This window comes from Ovis aries, chromosome 10, assembly GCF_016772045.2.
Source record: "Ovis aries strain OAR_USU_Benz2616 breed Rambouillet chromosome 10, ARS-UI_Ramb_v3.0, whole genome shotgun sequence".
Classification (NCBI taxonomy): Eukaryota; Metazoa; Chordata; class Mammalia; order Artiodactyla; family Bovidae; genus Ovis; species Ovis aries.
This window is the reverse complement of record NC_056063.1, coordinates 6,047,261-6,068,830: the sequence shown is the minus strand read 5'-3', so window position 1 is coordinate 6,068,830 and position 21,570 is coordinate 6,047,261.

Sequence of the window (21,570 nt, the reverse complement as noted above, 5' to 3'; positions counted from 1 at the left end):
TGCCTAAAGATAACAGGTTAGCCTTTCCATTACAACAACATCTCAGTGCTTCTACCGTTAACATTTTACAAAAGGAAACAAAAAGGCACAAGTATTTCTGACACATTCTGGAATTTCTAACTTTGTAAAAAAGAGTGAATGAAAGATTTGATCTTTTATTTAAATCTGAAAAGCACAATTATTTTGTTAAGAAATGCCACTTTGGAGTCATTAGTGTCTAACAGAAACAATAGATCTGCTAATTTATTGCCAACATTTCTAAAAAAAGCTTTTCCTGTAGACTATCAAGTATTTCTTTCTATGCTTCAGTGATTAATTATTTAAATTATTTTTGTTTGTTGGGCATCCAGATCTATGCTTCACTGATTATATTAAAACCTTTGACTGTGTGGATCACAGTAAACTATGGAAAATTCTTAAACAGATAGGAGTACCAAACCACCTAACTTGTCTCCTGAGAAACCTGTATGTGAGTCAAGAAGCAATGGTTAGAACCACACATGGAACAACTGACAGGTTCAAAACTGGGAAAGGAGTATGACAAGGCTGAATATTGTCACCTTGCTTATTTAACTTATATGCAGAGTACATCATGTGAAATTCCAGACTGGATGAATCACAAGCTGGAATCAAGATTCCCAGGAGAAATAACAATAACCTTAGATAGGCAGATGACACTACCCTTATGGCAGAAAGTGAAGAGGAACTAAAGCACCTCTTGATAAGGGTAAAATAGGAGAGTGCAAAAGCTGGCCTGAAATTCAACATTCCAAAAATTAGGAACATGGCATCTGGTCCTATCACTTCATGGTGAATAGAGGGGGAAAATTGGAAGCACTGACAGATTTATTTTCCTCGGCTCCAAAATCACTCATTGACAACAGTCATCAAATTAAGATGCTACTCCTTGGAAGGAAAGCTATGACAAATCTAGACAATGTATTTAAAAAGCAGAAACATCACTTTGCCAGCAAAGGTCCGTATAGTCAAAGTATAAAGAGCAAATCATAGTAATAGTAAAAAGTCATAGTCATCGTAATAAGAGCAAATACTAGTGTATCTGGAAGACTATTTTAGAAAGAGATTTGGACTTTTTCTGTTATACATTAATTGCCCAGAATTTTGTAAGCAAATATACATTTCATACGTTTGCATTATAATTCAGTCTCCAAAATTTCTTAAGGTGGAAGATGAAAGGATGCCAGAAACTATTCCTCTTTAATTCTATTTGATTGTTTTAGCTATATGCTTTATATACTAATCCATATCAAGTTTATTGGAAATGAAAGTTTTATAAAACCCTTATTTCTTAGTCACAGTATCATATAGTTCTGCATAACATACAGTGGCTTTTGAAAAAAACTTAATTTTGCCTTCATTCCAAATTATGCATCTTGAATATTTCCCCATAATCTTAATTCACCAGATAAGACACAAATGGATACAGAAAAAAATTCTGAAATTTTTGTAAAAAAAAAAAAAGCCATTTTTCTATACAAGTCCCTGTCACTTACGTGTCAGCATTTCAACCATCTTGCTGAGATCATTTTATTACCTGTAGAATTTCTCATGACTGTTTCAAATAACAAAAGAAATAATGAATTTTACCATATTTTGAAAGGTCTGATAAAAATAAACTAGCATCTTCCCAATTTCTCATGCCAATTTCTCATGCCAATTTCTCATGACTGTTTCAAATAACAAAAGAAATAATGAATTTTACCATATTTTGAAAGGTCTGATAAAAATAAACTAGCATCTTCCCATATACTCTTTCTTCTAGTATTTTCAAGATTCTTTTAAATATTTCTAGTAACACACATAAAAATGGGTATATTGTGTTCAGAATATAGGCAAATTCTCAGAAAAGATGACAGGAAAAATACACTATATTTTTGCATCATAAAATTTCCATCATCCTTATGAGGCAGCACAGTTTCAAAAGGTAAGAAAAGAAAATGAATCACTTCCAGAATTTTTCTTTCTGTCTAATATGCTAAAGAGAATAAAAAGAACTGTTATTTCTTAGACTCACAGGTCTCAAAAACACTTATGGTTACCAAAGGGGGAAAGGATGGTAGGAATAAATTGCGAGTTTAAGAATAACAAATACATATAAAAATAAATAAACAACAACAAGCTCCTTGTGTATTATGGTACAGGGAACTATATTCAACATATTGTAATAACCTATAATGGAGACGAATATGAAAAATAATAGATGTATATGTTTAACTGAATCACTTTGTTGTAAATCTGAAACCAATGCGACATTGTAAATCAACTATATTTCAATTTAAAAAGTTGTTGGTTTTGAAAAAAATAGTACCATTAGTTCTGTTTAAATGTGATAATAAGGATAAAATTAAGTATTAAATAAAATGGGATTTGGAGAAGGCAATGGCACCCCACTCCAGTACTCTTGCCTGGAAAATCCCATGGATGGAGAAGCTTGGTAGGCTGCAATCCACGGGGTCGCTCAGAGTCAGACATGACTGAGCGACTTCTCTTTCACTTTTCACTTTCATGCATTGGAGAAGGAAATGGCAACTCACTCCAGTGTTCTTGCCTGGAGAATCCCAGGGAAGGGGAGCCTCTGCCGTCTATGGGGTCACACAGAGTCAGACACGACTGAAGTGACTTAGCAGCAGCAGCAAAATGGGATTAGAGGAGAGCATAAGTATCAGTTTTTTGAAATGATTGGTCAGTTATAATAGAAATAACCACTAATAATACTTGAATATACTTGTAAATTGGTTTGAAAGACTATAATCTTAAGTGAAAATCATAGTTTTAAAAATACAGGATTTTAAAGAAGTTTCTGAATTTTTTAAAGAATTCTTTAAATCTGAGCCACCAGGCAAACAAGTCAATCTTACAGGAAATTGATCCTGAATATTCATTAGAAGGACTGATGCTTGGGTCCGATACTTGGGTCACCTGTTGCCAAGAACCAGCTCATTGGAAAAGACCCTGATGCTGGGAAAGATTGAAGGCAGAAAGAGAAGAGGGTGCAGAGGATGAGATGGTTAGATAGCATCATGTACTCCATGGACATAAACTTGACCAAACTTCAGAAGATAGTGAAGGACAGGGAAGCTTGGCATGCTTCAGTCCATTGGGTCACAAATAGTCAGACATGACTTAACAACTGAACAACAGCCATTAAGAAGCAATCACAGAAGGTGAGTGTTTCAACAAGCTGATTTTAAACATGAGGGAATTCATGCTCAGAAAAGTATATGTCCCTAAGATCATGCAAAGACCAAGAAATTTCCTTCCAAATTTGAATGATCATAAAAAATTTCAGAAACTTTTCTTAAAACCTATATTTTTAAAACTATGATTTTATTTGTTATTAAACAATATTAAAACTGCCACATATTTCATGCACTTAGTACTTTAATTATAATATTTATAATTTTTATAATACACCAAGTATATTTTACATACTTAGGATATCTATTCTGTCAAGTATAATTGTAAATAGAGGAGCATAATGTATTTTTAAATTATTCCCGTAAATTCATTTCATCTAATATGCATGAGAATAAATACATATATATGTGTACATATATATAAATCTATATGTAAACACACAAACCTACAACTGAAAATAAAATATTTCATAGGTATTCTATTTTATTAAAAATTATTTTTTAGTAGCAATGCCTTGAATGGAAGTTTATGGATCAGAAGGAGGTAGCATTCTCTCATGCATTATATATCTGAAGTCTCTGGGAGTAACATAGGCACTGGGAAGTAGCTGGCTTATTATTTCTCTATTTCAGTGACAGGCAGAGAAACAATAAACTCCTGGCAAATATACCTGTTCTCAAGAAGAAAATGAACTGATTTTGTTCTCTCACCAGGTCTATTTGTGTTAGAATGGATAATGGTCACAGGTGGTCTCATCTGGTCTTTCCCTATTTTAGTTGAGAAATAGCTTTTCACACTTAGAACAGTTCACTCCTATTTAGCTCTGCAAATGAGATGTCCTTGTGTTTGTGATCCAACTGGAGTCACCTTCCTTTTCTCTTGATATGTATATGGTATACACACACACACACACACACATATGTGTGTGTCTATGTGTATATATGCTCAGTTATGTAAATTCTGTGACCCCATAGACTGTAGCCTGCCTGGCTCCTCTGTTCATGGAATTCAGGCAAGAATACTGGAGTGAATTGCCGTTTTCTCCTGCAGGGGATCTTCCCTGCCCAGGAAAAAAAAAAAAAAATTTGTCTCCTACGATTCCTGCATTGGCAGGTTAATTCTTTACCATTGAGCCTCCTGGGAATCCTTGATTTATATTAAATGTGTATATTATCTTGATCTAATTTCCTTAAAAATAGACCCTGGGAAAAAAGTTTTATATTCAAAATGTAAAAATATTATCTATAATGTATAATGCAAAGTGAGGTGTAGATATGGTAATTTGGTAATGTAATTTGATCAATTTTTACTATTAATTTCACATTCAATGTTTATTTTCACAACTTGAAATACTCTAAACTCTTTGTACCAAATATTTATTAAAATGCTTATTTTGATATGAGCTATCAGTATAAAAATGATTTTATTGCTATAATCTTCAAACAGTGAAGGGTATTCCTAGCAAAGGTAATATACAGAAAATAAGGTCATGAGTCTGGAAGTGAAGTAATTAGACGTGTGTTCAGACATTTTCTATTTATTTGATAATATGGCTTGATCTTAAAAGTAAAAAGTAAACTAAAATACTATTGAATACTAACTTTGTGCCTGAGTGGTGTGCAAAAAGAAAATATTTTCTTTCTTTTTTTTTCTTAATTTTTATTTTTTTGGAGGGTCCAGGATGGGGAACACGTGTAGACCTATGGCGGATTTATGTTGACATATGGCAAAACCAATAAAATATTGTAAAGTAATTCACCTCCAATTAAAATAAATAAATTTACATTTTAAAAAGTCAAAAAAATAACAAAAAAGAAAATTACAAATATTATTACTTTATTTTTATTTTTTTCCTCCTGAGTATTTTTTTATTTTTTTAATGTAAATTTATTTTAAACAAATACAATATTGTAAAGAAAATATTTTCTAACATTCTAACAGAAATCACAGCCACATCAGGATTAGCTGTTTCTTTGAGTTACTAGCTCTTCTCTACTATGATTGCAACTATAGCTCTGTATCTGCAGGGGATTGGCTCCAAGAATCGTCATAGGGCCCACCCTGGCCCTCCTGAGGATACTAAAATCTTCAGATTAGTCCCTTCAATGAAATGGCTGCATAATCAGCCCTCCACATCTGCAGATGAAGAATTCACCTATAAGGAAAACTGACTCTGCTAATAAACTAAAGAGAGAGCTAACCGAAAAGCCGACTACAAGATCAGCTATCTCTCAGTTAATAAGTTTTGAAGAATGGATTGCCACTGGGGCAAAAATATGGATTAATCCTTCTTAATAAGAACAATACAATGGAAAAAATAGAATAAGCAAACCACATCTTTTGGGAATCTCCTCTGATACCTTATTTATATTTGCTCACCTGGCAGGATTCTTTCAGTCTACCTTGTTTGATTATTTCCAAATCAATCCTTAAATATGAATGCTTTGGATATTTCAAAATTATGTTTAGTGTTCAAGTACGTTTCATTCATAAGACAATCTGCATGTATTTTGGTAAAAAGGTTTAAATATTAAAATGGATATTGTTTTTAGAAGCCTAATAATGTTTTTTTTTTTTTTTACTGTGAAGCTTTTGCTCAGGCAAAATTATTAATTTTTAATGAATTTACTGATATGCCATTTTCCTACAAGGTTCTGCACTATGCATTTCTCTTAAAGGTGTTTAATGCTGTTTATATTTCATGTTTATAAGAGCCTTGGATTTTTTTAAAATATGTAATTTAGTTCTCACCAGGAGCACTTGAAAAGAAATAGAAACCCATCTGATAATGACAAACTCTGAATACTGAGACATATATACACTGACAGCTTCTGATGCCACTGCACAACACTCGCTCATGTAATTTGCAGTTCAGCATCGCCTTTCAGAGCATTAATAAACTATGTTTTCCCAAACAGCCCACCCCATTGATAGAACACCTCCGACTATTCTTCCTCATAATCTTTAGTTTGTATATGTTCCACTTCAATTAAGCATCCATTTATCACTGTAAAATGCAGCTCTTTGACATCTTCACTTTATAGTATATGTGCAAACTTCCATTAAGTATCCCTATTTTATAAATTTTATTACAAACTTACTAAAAATTTGTGCTTTGGGATCAAAAATTTTTAAAAAAATCTATCTGAGATTTACATCAGAAAGTTGATGCTTGTGTTACTGTTTATCATAAACATTTTTTCTTATTGTCTGTAATGTGACAATCCATTACTATAGTTCTGATATGGGTTTATGTTTTACATGAATCTATATTCTTGAAATTAAGCATATGAATTTATACCATATAAAAGGTATATAACACATTGTAAAACACTTTGCTAAAATAAAAATAATTCTTATCCTTCTTAATACTGAAAACTAGTTCAATTTACACATAAGTCTTGTTCTTAAATATATTTCATTTATTTTACATAACTCAATTGTCCTGTTAGAGATTAAATTAAATTAATATTTACAAGCTAAAGCATAACTTCGTCTTCTTTAACCAACAAGGCACTACATTTACTTGGTTCCTAAACGCACACATGTTTTAAACCACATTTAGTGTCACAGATATTTTGTTTTTGTATGGAATTTGATAGTAGTCCAATATTTAGTCTAATAGAGAATTATAAATCATGGGTACTCATAATTTTATTGACTTTTTATGGCTCCTCTGAAAAAAAGATTTAAGATGATGTTTGATGATTATGATTTACAATGCATATGAGTAAATCTGGAAGCATATGATCCCTGTGCTAGGTCATCAATCTGATCCATGATAATTCATTATTTAGGTATGACTTGATGATATAAACTAGGACTCAAAGTAAAAGTTTAGAATCTGACAGTTGCTTTTACTTTTCATGACTATGACAAAGCAATATTCCTGAGTAATTAATAATTTTCCATATTTTTCTATTTTTATTTTGTTTGTTTTGTTTTACATCTCTCTATTAAAGATTTCTATAATTAATAAGAGAAGGAAAAGGAATAGAAAATAAATTAAGTGACAAATCTTGAGATGAATTGCAAAATTCTCAAAGCAAATAACATAAGTATTGATATTAATCTGCTTAAGTTTGTTGATGCTTAGTCTATGGTCTATGTTGGTGAATGTTCCATGCACAGTTGATAAAAACATAACATGTACTCTCCTGATTTGGATACAGTATGTTATGACAACTTGGTCAAGTTGGTTGATTTTTGAGATCTATGTTCTTACTGAACTTTTATAGATGTGCTCTGTATTTTAATAAAAGGAGAGTTAAAGTTTAGATCTATAATTACAGATGTATAAACTTCTTTACATTTTATAAAACTTCTACTTATTTTATATGTAAAACTTCTTACATGCACACATATTTAGAATTTTTACATTTTCTTTTTTTAATATAAATTTATTTATTTTAATTGGAAGTTAATTACTCTACAATATTATATTGGTTTTGCCATACATCAACATGAATCCACCACAGGTATACACTGTGTTCCCCATCCTGAACCCCCTCCCTCCTCCTTCCCCATAACATCCCTCTGGGTCGTCTCAGTGCACCAGCCCCAAGCATCTAGCATCATGCATCGAACCTGGACTGGCGATTCATTTCATATATTATATTATACATGTTTCAATACCATTCTCCCAAATCATCCCACCCTTGCCCTGTCCCACAGACTCCAAAAGACTGTTCTATACATTTGTGTCTCTTTTGCTGTCTCACATACGGGGTTATCATTACCATCTTTCTAAATTCCATATATTCGCATTAGTATACTGTATTGGTGTTTTTCTTTCTGGCTTACTTCACTCTGTATAATAGGCTCCAGTTTCATCAACCTCATTAGAACTGATTCAAATGTCTTCTTTTTGATGGCTGAGTAATACTCCATTGTGTATATGTACCACAGCTTTCTTACCCATTCATCTGCTGATGGACATCTAGGTTGTTTCCATGTCCTGGCTATTATAAACAGGGCTGTGATGAACATTGGGGTACATGTGTCTCTTTCAATTCTGGTTTCTTCAGTGTGTATGCCCAGCAGTGAGATTGCTGGGTCATAAGGCAGTTCTATTTCCAGTTTTTTAAGGAATCTGCACACTGTTCTCCATAGTGGCTTTACTAGTTTGCATTCCCACCAACAGTGTAAGAGGGTTCCCTTTTCTCCACACCCTCTCCAGCATTTATTGCTTGTAGACTTTGGATCGCAACCATTCTGAAGTGGTACCTCATTGTGGTTTTGATTTGAATTTCTCTACATTTTATTGAAGAATTAAGTCCTTTAGTATGCAATACCAGTTTTTATCCTCACTTATATTTCTTTTTTTTTGTTTAATATAAATTTATTTGTTTTAATTGGAGGCTATTACTTTACAATATTGTATTGGTTTTGCCATACATCAACAGGAATCCACCACAGGTATACATGTGTTTTGCATCCTGAACCCCCTTCCCACCTCCCTCCCCATACCATCCCTCTGGGTCATCCCAGTGAACAAGCCCCAAGCATCCTGTATCCTTTGATAACTACTTTGACATTTACTCTGTCTTTTAGCTAGTGGTCCACATTTTTGGGCTTCCCAGGTCTCACCAGTGGTAAATAATCCACCTACCAATGTAGGAGATTAAGAGACACTGGTTTGATCCCTGGGTTGGGAAGATGCCCTGGAGGAGGATATGGCAACCTACTCAAGTATGCTTGCTTGGAGAATCCCATGGACAGAGGAGCCTGGTGGGCCAGAGTCCATGGGGTTGCAAAGCATCAGACACAACCAAAGCAATTTAGCACACCACCCTTTACTTTTAACCTATTATTGTATTTCAAGTGACATTTTGTAGTCAAAACAGAATTAGCTCTTTTTTTTTTTTACCTCCATCTGAAGCTTTTTTTTAATCAGTATATTCAAATCATTTATATTTTACAGGACTGATGTTGTGTTTGTATTAAAATATACCATCATAATAGCTGTTTTCTATTTGTTGCATCTGCTCTTGTTTTCCTTTTCCCTCTTTACCTGCTTTCTTTTGGATCAATCAATCATATACCAAAATCTTGCTTATCTCAATGCTGACTTATTTATACATACCTCTTTTTAAAAATGTTTTCTCTAGTTTTGTAGTTGCTTTAGAATTTAGTTTTAAATGACCAGAATCTACCTTCAAACAGCAGTATGATTCTTCATGTAAAGGAAAAGGATTTTACAATAGTAGGTTCCCAATTTATCTTTCCCATATCTTGGTTTAGTGCTGGGATGCATTATTTTGAAGTCTGGCATGCTACAGTCCATGTGCATGGTATTAATTTTGGTCTTCTTGGATCAATTTTTTTGTGTTATTACTTTTCTTGACACATATGATATTCTTTTCTAGTCAGGGCACAATTACCGAAACAATGGTGTATATCTCTTTAGAAAATAACTAAGATATTCATTACCAAAGGAAATATCAGAGCTTTTTTCCTCAACATTCACTAAGTCTGAGAATTGGCTCAATCTGGAAACATAGCAAGGGATCATGGTATTTTATTGGCATCACTTCCCTTAGCCTCTTGATCACTCATGTTAACCAGGAAGAAGGGTCTAGGCCTGAGAAAGCTCTAGCAAAAAATAAGGGAAATTTAAAAGGACTGGTAGAAATGAGGAGAGAAACAGATAATGAACAGCAGTTGCAGACTCAAGACCAATGCTGTATTTTTCTCACAAATTTTCCTACTCTGTGATTCCCCAGGCAGAAAATGAACAACAAACAAACAAAAGCAACCAGGATATTAAAGAACTGTTTCCACATGGGATAAAATTACTGTGCAAAGCAAGAGGCCTTGAGAAGAACAAAGAATGAATAATAGTATACGTTGTGGTCTGACAGTCTATTCTCCTTTTTACATATTTGACACCTGCTCAGCCAGCGTGTTGGCTGCTGAGAGTTATGTGTGGTAGGTTAGCCCCTAACCAGCTAACCAGGTATACTCTTAAAACACTGACTGATAGCACAGAGTACAGTGGCCTATTCCTCCAACTTCAATTCTCACAATTTTTAAGATGCAATCATAAGTCCAGAGCTTCTAATGGGATTGCAGTGTCTGTGATGATGAATCATAGTTCCATGTCTCTCCTTCTCCAAATTTGCCTGCTTGTCCTCTTATATGATATGTTCTAAGAGCACTCTGCACATCTGACCAGCTTGCTAATATCTTCCTTAGAGTTTATTTCCCAGGGAAGTTGACTTAACGTGCTGTGTTAGTAGTAAAGCACATTTTTTTCTTGACTATGCATGATTTAAGAATGTTGAATAGATTTCTTGCTTTGTTCACTTCTTGTTAGACTTAATGACCTTGAAGTATGTCAACCAGAAAATTCATGTGATAAGAGTTCAAACACATACCTTTTGTGATTCCCTTTCACCCAAGCTATCCAACCTGTTTCATTTATTTATTCATGTATTTGCATTTCTTTGTCATTTATTCCTGAGCTTTATTGTTATTGTTTTGGAAGAGTTGATATTTAAGACATTTAATAAACTTTCCCTCAATTTATTCATGTATTGGATAAACTCTATAGTGTTTGCAGAATTATTGTGAGAAATAAATGAAATAATGTATGCAAACCATTTAAACACTATCACTCATAATAAATATAATTGTTATTTTACATCTTCTCTTTTCTGTACTTTAACATGGGGATGTCGAGGTCCTTAGCATATGGGACCTTTTATGAGATATTCTCAGACAATTCAGTAAAACGCATTTTTATACTTGTGTTATACCAAGTCAATGACACTAGCTTCCATAAGAAATTAAGAAAGAAATAGTAAAAAAAAAATTACCCTCATTTGAAATAGGAAAATGGTTGTTCCTTGTTACAATTAACAACGTTATTTATTAATAGTAGTTTATTTGGAGGAGAAAGAATGTGTCTTTTTTGCTTCCCAAAGCATAAAAACATATGCATTTAAGTGTATTGTATATGTGTATTGTCACCCCTGCTTATTTAACTTCTATGCAGAGTACATCATGAAAGACACTGGGCTGGAAGAAGCACAAGCTGGAATCAAGATTGCCAGGAGAAATAACAATAATGTCAGATATACAGATGACACCACCCTTATGGCAGATAGTGAAGAAGAACTAAAAAGCCTCTTGATGAAAGTGAAAGAGGAGAGTGAAAAATTTGGCTTAAAGCTCACCATTTAGAAAACTAAGATCATGACATCCAGTCCCATCACTTCATGGTAAACAGTGGCTGACTTTATTTATTTATTTATTTATTTATTTATTGGTTCCAAAATCACTGCAGATGGTGACTGCAGCCATGAAATAAAAAGGTGCTTGCTCCTTGGAAGGAAAGTTATGACCAACCTAGACCGCATATTAAAAAGTAGAGACATTACTTTGACAACAAAGGTCCATCTAGTTAAGGCTATGGTTTTTCTCGTGGTCATGTATGGATGTGAGTTGGACTATAAAGAAAGCTGAGCACCAAAGAACTGATGCTTTTCAACTGTGGTGTTGGAGAAGACTCTTGAGAGTCCCTTGGACTGCAAGGAAATCCAACCAGTCCATCCTAAAGGAAATCAGTCCTTGGTGTTCATTGGAAGGATTGATGCTGAAGCTAAAATCCCAGCATTTTGGCCACCTTATGTGAAGAGCTGACTCATTTGAAAAGACCTTGATGATGGGAAAGATTGAGGGCAACAGGAGAAGGGGATGACAGAGGATGAGATGGTTGGATGGCATCACCAACTCAATGGACATGAGTTTGGATGAACTTTGAGTGATGGACAGGGAGGCCTGGCATGCTGAGGTTCATGGGGTCGCAAAGAGTCAGAAACAACTGAGCAACTGAACTGAACTGAACATGAATAAATACATACAGAGATATATATCCACAGACACACAAAGACAACCACACATAGTGAGTTTGGATATGCCTTGCTTATGGGAACTTAAATAGGATAGGATCATGAAAAATAAATTGAAAAAATAAAAATAAACAGGTCCTGGATATTTTTCTCAGATTATTTTGAAAGAAAGAAATAGAATTTTTGGCTTCATTCATTTCCAGACTAGTTATTAATAGTAGGGCAAATTGGTAGTAATTCAAAGCAAAAATAGATCTGTTAGTGAATAATACACAATTATGAAAAGCCAACAACATTTTTTCTTTGCAAGGGTAGACAGTTAATATTTTAGGTTTCCAGGTCACCTAAGTGCTCTTGTCCACAATTGTGCTTTGTGTTTGCTTTGTTTTCTTTCTTTCTTTTTTTTTTTTTTGGCATCTACACAAAACAGACCGTGAGTTGGACCTTGACCCAGGGATATTTTAGTTTGCCAGCTTCTAGTCTATTGCATTCTCTATACTGTATGCTTTGTGAATGTAGTAAGTCCATTCAATGAGGGGTGACTATAATATGGGCTCAGCAAAGAAGGGAAGAACCCTCTATTATAATAAACTTGACCTCTGCTAATTCAATGGAACACAGGATATAGGATAGGGGTAGTAAACTCTTATTTGAGCTGTAAACTAAGTGAGTAGTAATGGTTATAATTAGAGCAAATATACTCACCATGATTTGGCATCCCTGATTTTATATACAGAGTGATATCTTAACTAATGAAAACCTATCAAATTGTTTTGTTTTGTTTACCATTTTCCCTTAAAAATGCACTGCAAAGTTTCTTAGTACTATTTTTCTTCTATGATATCATTAAAATGTGACCAGTTGATGGAGAATAATCATGGATGATGATGATAGCTTAGACATTGATGCTGCCTCCCAAGTTTTCAAAACGTAATTAAGAAAAAAAAAAAAAAAAGGCTGAGTCATCAGAAATAATAAAGTCTTGGCATTTTATGCTGTGAATAATTGATAAACAGCTATGGAGCTTGAAAACAATCTTGACATGGAACTGAGAGAATTAATACTTTCCTAAGAACGGGAAGATCACAAGCAAGAATTTCCCCTCAAATTACAATGAAAATAAAGTTTACTTTTAGTCATTGGAAACTTCAACAAGAAATGTATATCCCTTCAACAGTTTATGAAACACTTCTAATACTTGCTGCATTCTCTTAATATTTAAATAACATTAACCTATTATTTCAAAGATAGTAATAAAATAATGATATGATGATGATTAGAATAGTCTGAATACTCCATAAGTTGTATCAATTTGATTGAATTGCAAGTAACTTGAATTCCATATCCCTTGCCACTTCCAAACACATTTTCAAGCTTGAAGCACAAGTCAATCTAGAATTTGATGCATTTATTCTTTTATTAAACTTCATGAAAAGGTAAATGAAAGGTGTATTAATAACAAAGTGAAATTTGTAATGATAAAGAACACAGGGACTTTGCCTTAAAATCCACTATTACAACAGTGAAGATAAGTGTCAAAGATTAAGGAAATGGCTTCATATATAAAAATGTGCATTACCATGGAATTGGGAAATATTTAACTGACTGACCCTGATTTGCAATGAATCCTAGAAAGAAATGTGTGTAAGCAATAGTGTCCATCAATTTATTGTAAAGATTTTTAATTAAGTGTGCTGCTTGGCTATCTAACCGATAGCATTGACTCAACATTCCCAAAAGTGTGTGGAAGATAATTTTCAGAGTTGAGAAAACTATTCTGAATTGTTAAATTATTTGCTTTAATGAGTTTGAGTTTCACATCTCTAAAACTTGGTATAATATTTTTGAAAACTTCCTTATGTAAGAATTTTTGTCTATAAACTGCTAAGGAAGAACCAGAGGCATGGAGATATGAAGAAGTTTGCCCCTAGAGTGAATCAGTTAAGGAGAGATGAACTTCTAAAACTCAGATCTCTTTTCTTTTTCCTCAGATTTATTTATTGGGGGATATGTTATAATTTCTATCACTATGCTGAAAACCTGTGTACATAAGAAGAAAAAAAAATAGGCATGTCAGAATTAATGTAAAAACCATTATTTTTCTTAAGAAGATATGTGAAGTAATGGGAAATGCATTGAGGCCACTTGATTTCTGATCTGAAAAGCAAATACTATGTATTTGAGTAATATACGTAGTTAGTTAGTTAGTTAGTCACTCAGTCGTGTCTGACTCTTCACGACCCCGTGGACTATAGCCTACCAGGCTCCGCCATCCATGGGATTCTCCAGGCAAGAGTACTGGAGTGGGTTGCCATTTCCTTCTCCAGGGGATCTTCCCGACCCAGTGATCAAACCCAGTTCTCCTGCATTGCAGGCAGACGCTTTAACCACCAGGGAAACCCTAATTATTCCTAATTAGTTTAGATGATGATATGTATTTTTCTTTTTTCGAAGGTCAAAATTCTAGCTGCTTACATTAATAAGATTTTGAATTCACATTACTATTGCAAATGAATTCTGAGAAGGCAATGGCACCCCACTCCAGTACTCTTGCCTGGAAAATCCCATGGATGGAGGAGACTGGTAGGCTGCAGTCCATGGGGTCGCTAAGAGTCGGACACGACTGAGCTACTTCACTTTCCCTTTTCACTTTCATGCCTTGGAGAAGCAAATGGCAACCCACTCCAGTGTTCTTGCCTAGAGAATCCCAGGGACAGGGGAGCCTGGTGGGCTGCCGTTTATGGGGTCGCACAGAGTCGGACATGACTGAAGTGACTTAGCAGCAGCAGCAGCAGCATTGCAAATGAATTATTTTAAAATGTATTTTGAATACAAAAAAGAAAAATCTAGGAGTCATGACTATTGTATGATTTTATCACATTGTATATTCTTTGTTGTATACCCCAAATAAGCTCTTATATATACAACTATTTTCATGAGCTGTTCTTTAAAATCATAATGCCATTGTGCATTTAAGCTAGAGAATGAACCCCAGGGCATGCCCATCTGTCTAAACAAAGAACATTTCCAACAGAGATACTGGGACGGATTGTTCTTTAAACTGAGCTGATGAATGTGAATGTTTAAGAAATTATGAATTATTGAAAAGCACAGTTTAATGTATTGCACTCCATTCCTATAATTTTATTTTGATATATGTTATTGACTTTGAAGTATTTTTACAATTGTTATCAAAACAACATTAACATTTAAGTGTTTCCAGATCAACATAAGGTAACTACAGTCATGAAAAAATACATTAAAAAGGCAATTGGACATTGTAGAAATAAAATTCCATATACACGATGGTTCTAAAGATATATATTTATCTCTAGTGAATTAAAACAAATTTAAAATACATTAACTTCATCTTAACTAAATTTTGTGCCAAAATAAAACAGCAACAAATAAATAATAATAATAAAGGTTAGCCATGTTATTAACAATATAAAATAGCAAGATCATTGTTGTGCTTAACTCAAATTCATTTAATGCTACAGGGAGATTTTTAACTCTTGGAGTAGCCCATGCTACTGTGAAAAACCTAAAATACATGCATACTAAATTTTACAAGACAATTTATATTCACAGTTGTTCAAATAGCAGGGATGATCTTCTCTACAAGTTACCTAGTCAGTTATCTAGTCAATACTAAATGGAAAGAAGCACCTTTTTTTACAGGTATGAGGTGAAAATGTATAAGTTAGAGTGAGTAGAGTTAATGTGAACTAAGAAAAGAAAATGTCCAAAGTGTAAATTAAATCATCTGCCTTCATATTTGTGTGTGTGTGGTTGTGTGTGTTCGTGTGTGGGTATGTGTGTTTGTGTGTTGAAGGGTGGGTGGGACTTTCCTCACTATTACTTTATTTTGAAATAAAAGGTCAGAATTTGAATGGAAAGGAAAAAGGGAAACATTAAAACTGTTTACAAGGTACATATAAAGGTAGAAAATGGACAAATATGCTAATGAGAAGGTAGAAATTAGTCCAGGAAAAATTGTGGCACATAAAGTATTTTTCTTTCTCAATCTTTTGAAAGGTGGTTCATGCAATTACAGGTAATCACGTATGTTCATAGAGTGGTACACAAAGACTTGGAATGATTTCCAGTCTCAGCAAGCAATTTATCCACACTGCTGAAAATTATCCTATTTCTTTGCATATTCAGTTTTTTGCACCTGAAATCTTAATCTTGACCTAAAATCTTCACTCTGAAAAAATCTTTCTATGTTTGAAAAGTCACGTCCTCTAGGTATGATTTTACAGTATTGGCTCTTAATTGTTTTCAAACCTATTTTGTATTATTAATGTTTAGAAATTCTACCAAAATAAAGATGTTTATGTTGGTAGGCCTGCTTTTTTAATTTTGAAAGTGAAAGTGAAGTCACTCAGTCGTGCCCGACTCTTTGCTACCCCATGGATTGTAGCCTACCAGGTTCCTCCCTCCATGGGATCCTCCAGGCAAGAGTACTGGAGTGGGTTGCCATTTCCTTCTCCAGGGGATCTTCCTGACCCAGGGATTGAACCAGGGTCTTCCACATTCCAGGCAGACGCTTTAACCTCTGAGCCACCAGGGAAGCCCACATTTTAATTTAATAGAAGTTTAAATAATACAATTTGCACTCTCTTGTGTTGGCTTCTCCCATTTAATAATTTCATTATGGGTTTATCTTTATTGTCAACAATTAAAGTATAAAATCTGTACTTTATACATAATAGTGCTGAAGAAGTTTTAGTCACTCTCAGAAGCATTTTACCCCCTTTTTCTCTCTCTTTCCACAGGCTTCTTCACAGTCCATCCTCATTCATGGAGGAGCAACCTTCCCCTTTTGTAATAGCCCACTTTCTCTCTCTTAGCGTAATTCCACCACACATTCTGCCTATGCCTCCCACTGCAGATTTTTGCTTCAGTTTCTTCGGTTTATATACTTCTGGTTTCTTAGGATGAATGGACACAGAAGACCGTTGTATTTCTGATTTGTTGTAGCTTTCTGAGGATATGACTTGTCTTTAGCTTTTAGATCAAACTCCCACATCTGATGGTCTGTTTTCACTCCTATCTGCAGTATCTCATGCAACCACTTTCTTCACATTTCAGGAGTTCTTCAGGAAAAGTTTTCTTGTTTCTACTTGAAACATGGGTTCAACTATTTCAAACTCTTTAGGCAGCAAAGATTTCATTGTACTCAGTTTGCTAAGGCACAGACTACCCTGCCCACTTTCAACTGTGTCTTTTTCTATCTGATAGCATTACATTACAAATTATATTGAAACACTTTATCAAAAAGTCAAAATTGCCAGTGAGAGCAGAGGTAATAGATTAGCCTCTTAAATTGCACACCATGTCCCATGGCCTGCAGAGTTACAAGCATCTACTAGCTACTACAAATCAAAAGCACTTGGCTCAAACACCCATAAAGTGATTGCATTCACTCAAAATTTCCACACCTGAATTGATTTTATTGAAGTTCAACAAGTTGGTTTGGAGAAAAGACAAGGGATTTTAGGCAATTTTTCCAAATCTCTTATTAATTATATATATTTTCTCCATCTATGTATTTCATACAGTTGTTTCTATTATGAATATGATTGCATACATCCTGAGTTCAGATTGTAGAAGCACCTCTTAAACTGACCTGTGTTTATATAAATTATTGTGGTGGGTGTTACCACAAGTTTTACTTTTTTAATGTTGTTTTGTATTTCATTCATTTTTCTCAATATGCACAATCAGCATACTTTATGTTTTCATAAATATAAGATCAAAATTGATGGCCATATGCAGGAGAAGGAAACCAAACACACTTTCTAAAAGGTATTGAATAATCCATCTCCCCTCTTGTGTTTCAAATTTTTCTAAAATTAACCACTCTTGAATAAAACTATAGCACTCTGTTTCAGCTGTTTCTGAAGAGTAGCAAGAGTTCTATGTTAAACCAGCTTGTCATTAAATGTATTCTTTGCTTTTTAACTGAGGTAGTTAAATATTCTTCTAAAAATGCATATACTGACAAATTAGATATATCATAATAAATATTTAAATTAGATAGTTAATCTTTGTATATTTTGAAACAATTTCTACCATTGTATAGGAAAACCAGAATATTGGGACAATTTTTTTTTCACAACAATTTGGAACAGAATAACATTTAGGTAATATTTCAAAGGATGTTTCTGAAAAATCAAGTTTCTAAACACTTGCTTAAGATGTAATTCTTAAAATGTGACAAACTTATTTTTTGTATTTTATGTGCTTATTTGAAAACATTGCTATAAAAAATTTTTCCTTTGTAATATATTTTAATAAGAACCATGTAATTATGAGTATATACACATTTTCTCAATCAAGATATAATTAAATTATAATCCTATGTTTATGTGGTTTTTGAAAGTCCAATTTTCTTTAGGTTCATATTATCATTGGAGATGTAACCATTCAGTCAAAATAATTAAGAAAAGCTGTCAAAATGAGCAATATCATTAATGTATAGTCAGATGGAATATATGTTTTGATAAGTAAACAATTATCCAGGGGAGGAGACAAGGAAACATTCAGTTTATACTTAGAGTCATAATAAAAGTATTTTTATGTCTAAACAATAGCTTATTATTGAAATTTACAACATTTCATAGCTTGTACGCAAAGCAAATTTTTATAGAACAATTATTGAGAAGATAAAAAGGAGTTGGTAACCAAAAAATGCTGACACACCTGTAACTAGACTCGTGAAAGCAGGATTTGCTATAATAAAACACAGTTTTATTAAACAGTTAATTAATTGCTACATTAAAATGATAGGGGCCCAGCTCATAAAAATGACTTATGAGAATGTGGGCTTCTTTTGCTCTGTTAATTAAAAATGCAATCTGCATACACCATTTAATTAAGAAAAATGTAATCATGCAATAGATAGTGTGGGCATTTGGTTCGAAAACAAAGCTTGCAGATGTTTGGGGATAAGGAAGTGTGATTTTAATGTTGTTAGTACCATTTACTCGGAGAAGGCAATGGCACCCCACTCCAGTACTCTTGCCTGGAAAATCCCATGGATGGAGGAGCCTGGTAGGCTGCAGTCCATGCGGTCGTTGAGACTCGGACACGACTGAGGAACTTCACTTTCACTTTTCACGTCCATGCATTGGAGAAGGAAATGGCAACCCACTCCAGTGTTCTTGCCTGGAGAATCCTAGGGACAGGGGAGCATGGTGGGCTTCTCCGTCTATGTGGTCGCACAAAGCCGGACATGACTGAAGCGACTTAGTAGCTGCAGCAGCAGCAGTACCATTTATTAGAAGTGTGTACCAAAACAAAGTCAGTAGAGGCACTCAGATGTTTTATGCTACAGATTTTACTTACTTTTAATTTTCAATTTTAGGGCTTCCCAGGTTCAATTTAGAGTTGCATTAAGGTTATGTATACAGTAATCCTAACTGAAGACACATACTCAGCGTCTTTGAGGCAATTTGTTGAAAGGCAACTTAAAATAAAGAAATATTTATTCTATTGCAAATATTACACTAAAGACTATTTATGGATTGTTATTTCTCTCAACAACACTTTCAAGTTCATTCCACTTTTACAAATGGAGTTTTAGGGACATTACATTGGGCTTTCCATGTGATGCTAGTCATAGAGACATAAGAGACACTGGTCTGATCTTTGGGTCAGGAAGATCCTCCTGGAGTGGGAAATGGCAACCCACCCCAATATTGTTGCCTGGGCAGAGAAGCCTCACAGGCTACAGTCCATAGGGTCACACAGAGTCAGACATGACTGAAATGACTTACCACACAGCACACAGGGACATTATATAACTTTTTCTAAAGTCACACAACATGCGTGGAGGAGATTGGTTCCTAACAAAGCAAGTATGCATGACTGTGCAGCTTATGCATTTAAACTTATACCATTTATCACTGTTTTAATTTAAATATTACCTGTGAAATAATGATCATTTCAAACTCTATTATATTAAACCTGTGGTAATAGATTCTTGTGTATAAATTACCATAATTACTTTAAATTTACTTCTAGGAAAAAAAAAAAAAAAGACAAATGAGAAATGATAGTATCTGATCAGAGACCGTAAGAGTGACTGAAGACATGACAGGAAACGCGGTTTTCCCTAGTGGTTAATCTGGAACCGAAATGCGATTAATCTTTTCCAGAGCTGGCCAAACTAAAAGCTTATTCTTGTCTCCTTTTAAACATGTGAGATACTGCCTCTTACAGACATTATATTAATGAAATGAAAGCTATAGTTTTCTTTTCTAAAGAAGTAAAAGACTTTAATCAGCCTTCCCAGAGAGTTATTCATCTCCAACACAGAATTATCAGCAATGACTAACCTAATCCTCATAAAATGTTGTAGAAGAGGAAGCAGTAGACAATCATTAAGATTAAACACCACAGCTAATTCACTGGGTTCTGAAGACCTTCTTGATATAGACCCCATATTTTTTTAAACTCTTTTACTAAGTTTACCCTCCTTCAGATTCTTTGTCAACTTTTACAAACACTTCTCCCAAGTTTTCAGGAAATTATACCTAAATTTTAGCTCTCACTTATACCTAAATTTGATCAAGATAGTCTAGGCACCATGGTAAGATAATTTAATTATTTCTTACAGAACATATTATTTCTTAACCTCAACAATATTTTAAGTTACAAAAGCAAGTGAAATAAAATTAAATGGTAAGTTGAAATGCTACTTATCAAGAAATTTGCTCATGAAAATTTCTCCTTTAGTGATTACAACAGTAAAATTTTAAAATTAAAATAATGATTGCCATTTTTCAACAAATAGTCAGATCCTTGACCACCAAAAAGTTAAGAATTTTGTTCTTAGGGTATATAAGAACTGAAGTATATGGGAAACTATTTTTCTCTTTCCAAACAGTGGACCTATTTATAAATCTTCTACATTCAAAATTATTCCAAGATCCTAAGGGTTATTTATCTCTTCATGACTTATTTTCATTGAAACTAAACTTAGGTTTTAATCCATCAATAAGAAATCTTTGATTACTGAACAGCAGAGGCATATTTTCCAAGTGTTATACACTGAGAACACATAAAATCATGTAATTGTATGTATATATGACTTTGATATGGAGGATATATGTACTAGTGTTAACAGTGATGTTGAATAGATGCGGTGAGAGAGGACCTTCTTATCCTCATTTCAATTTTTGTAAAGTATGATCTGTTTCGTTCCATTAAATACATTGTTAGCTCTAAGATTTTTGTTGATTTTTTTTTCATTTTACATGGTTTTGAGCAAGAATAATTTTATATTTTAAAACATTGTAATAGCTATAAAAGAAAAAGAAACTGAAAGACAATAAGGAAAGAAAGAAAGTGGAAAAAAGGACAAGAAGAAGGAAAGTAGGAGAGAATGAAAAAAGAAATGTGACAAAGACTTTGCATGGCTCCCAAAGCCTAAAGTATTTACTGTCTGGACCTTTATAGAAAAAAATGCTGACTACAGAGATATTCAGTATCTTTACTGAAAGGAAAAGCATGGATTTGCGTTTAGGGTAAATTTAGAAATATG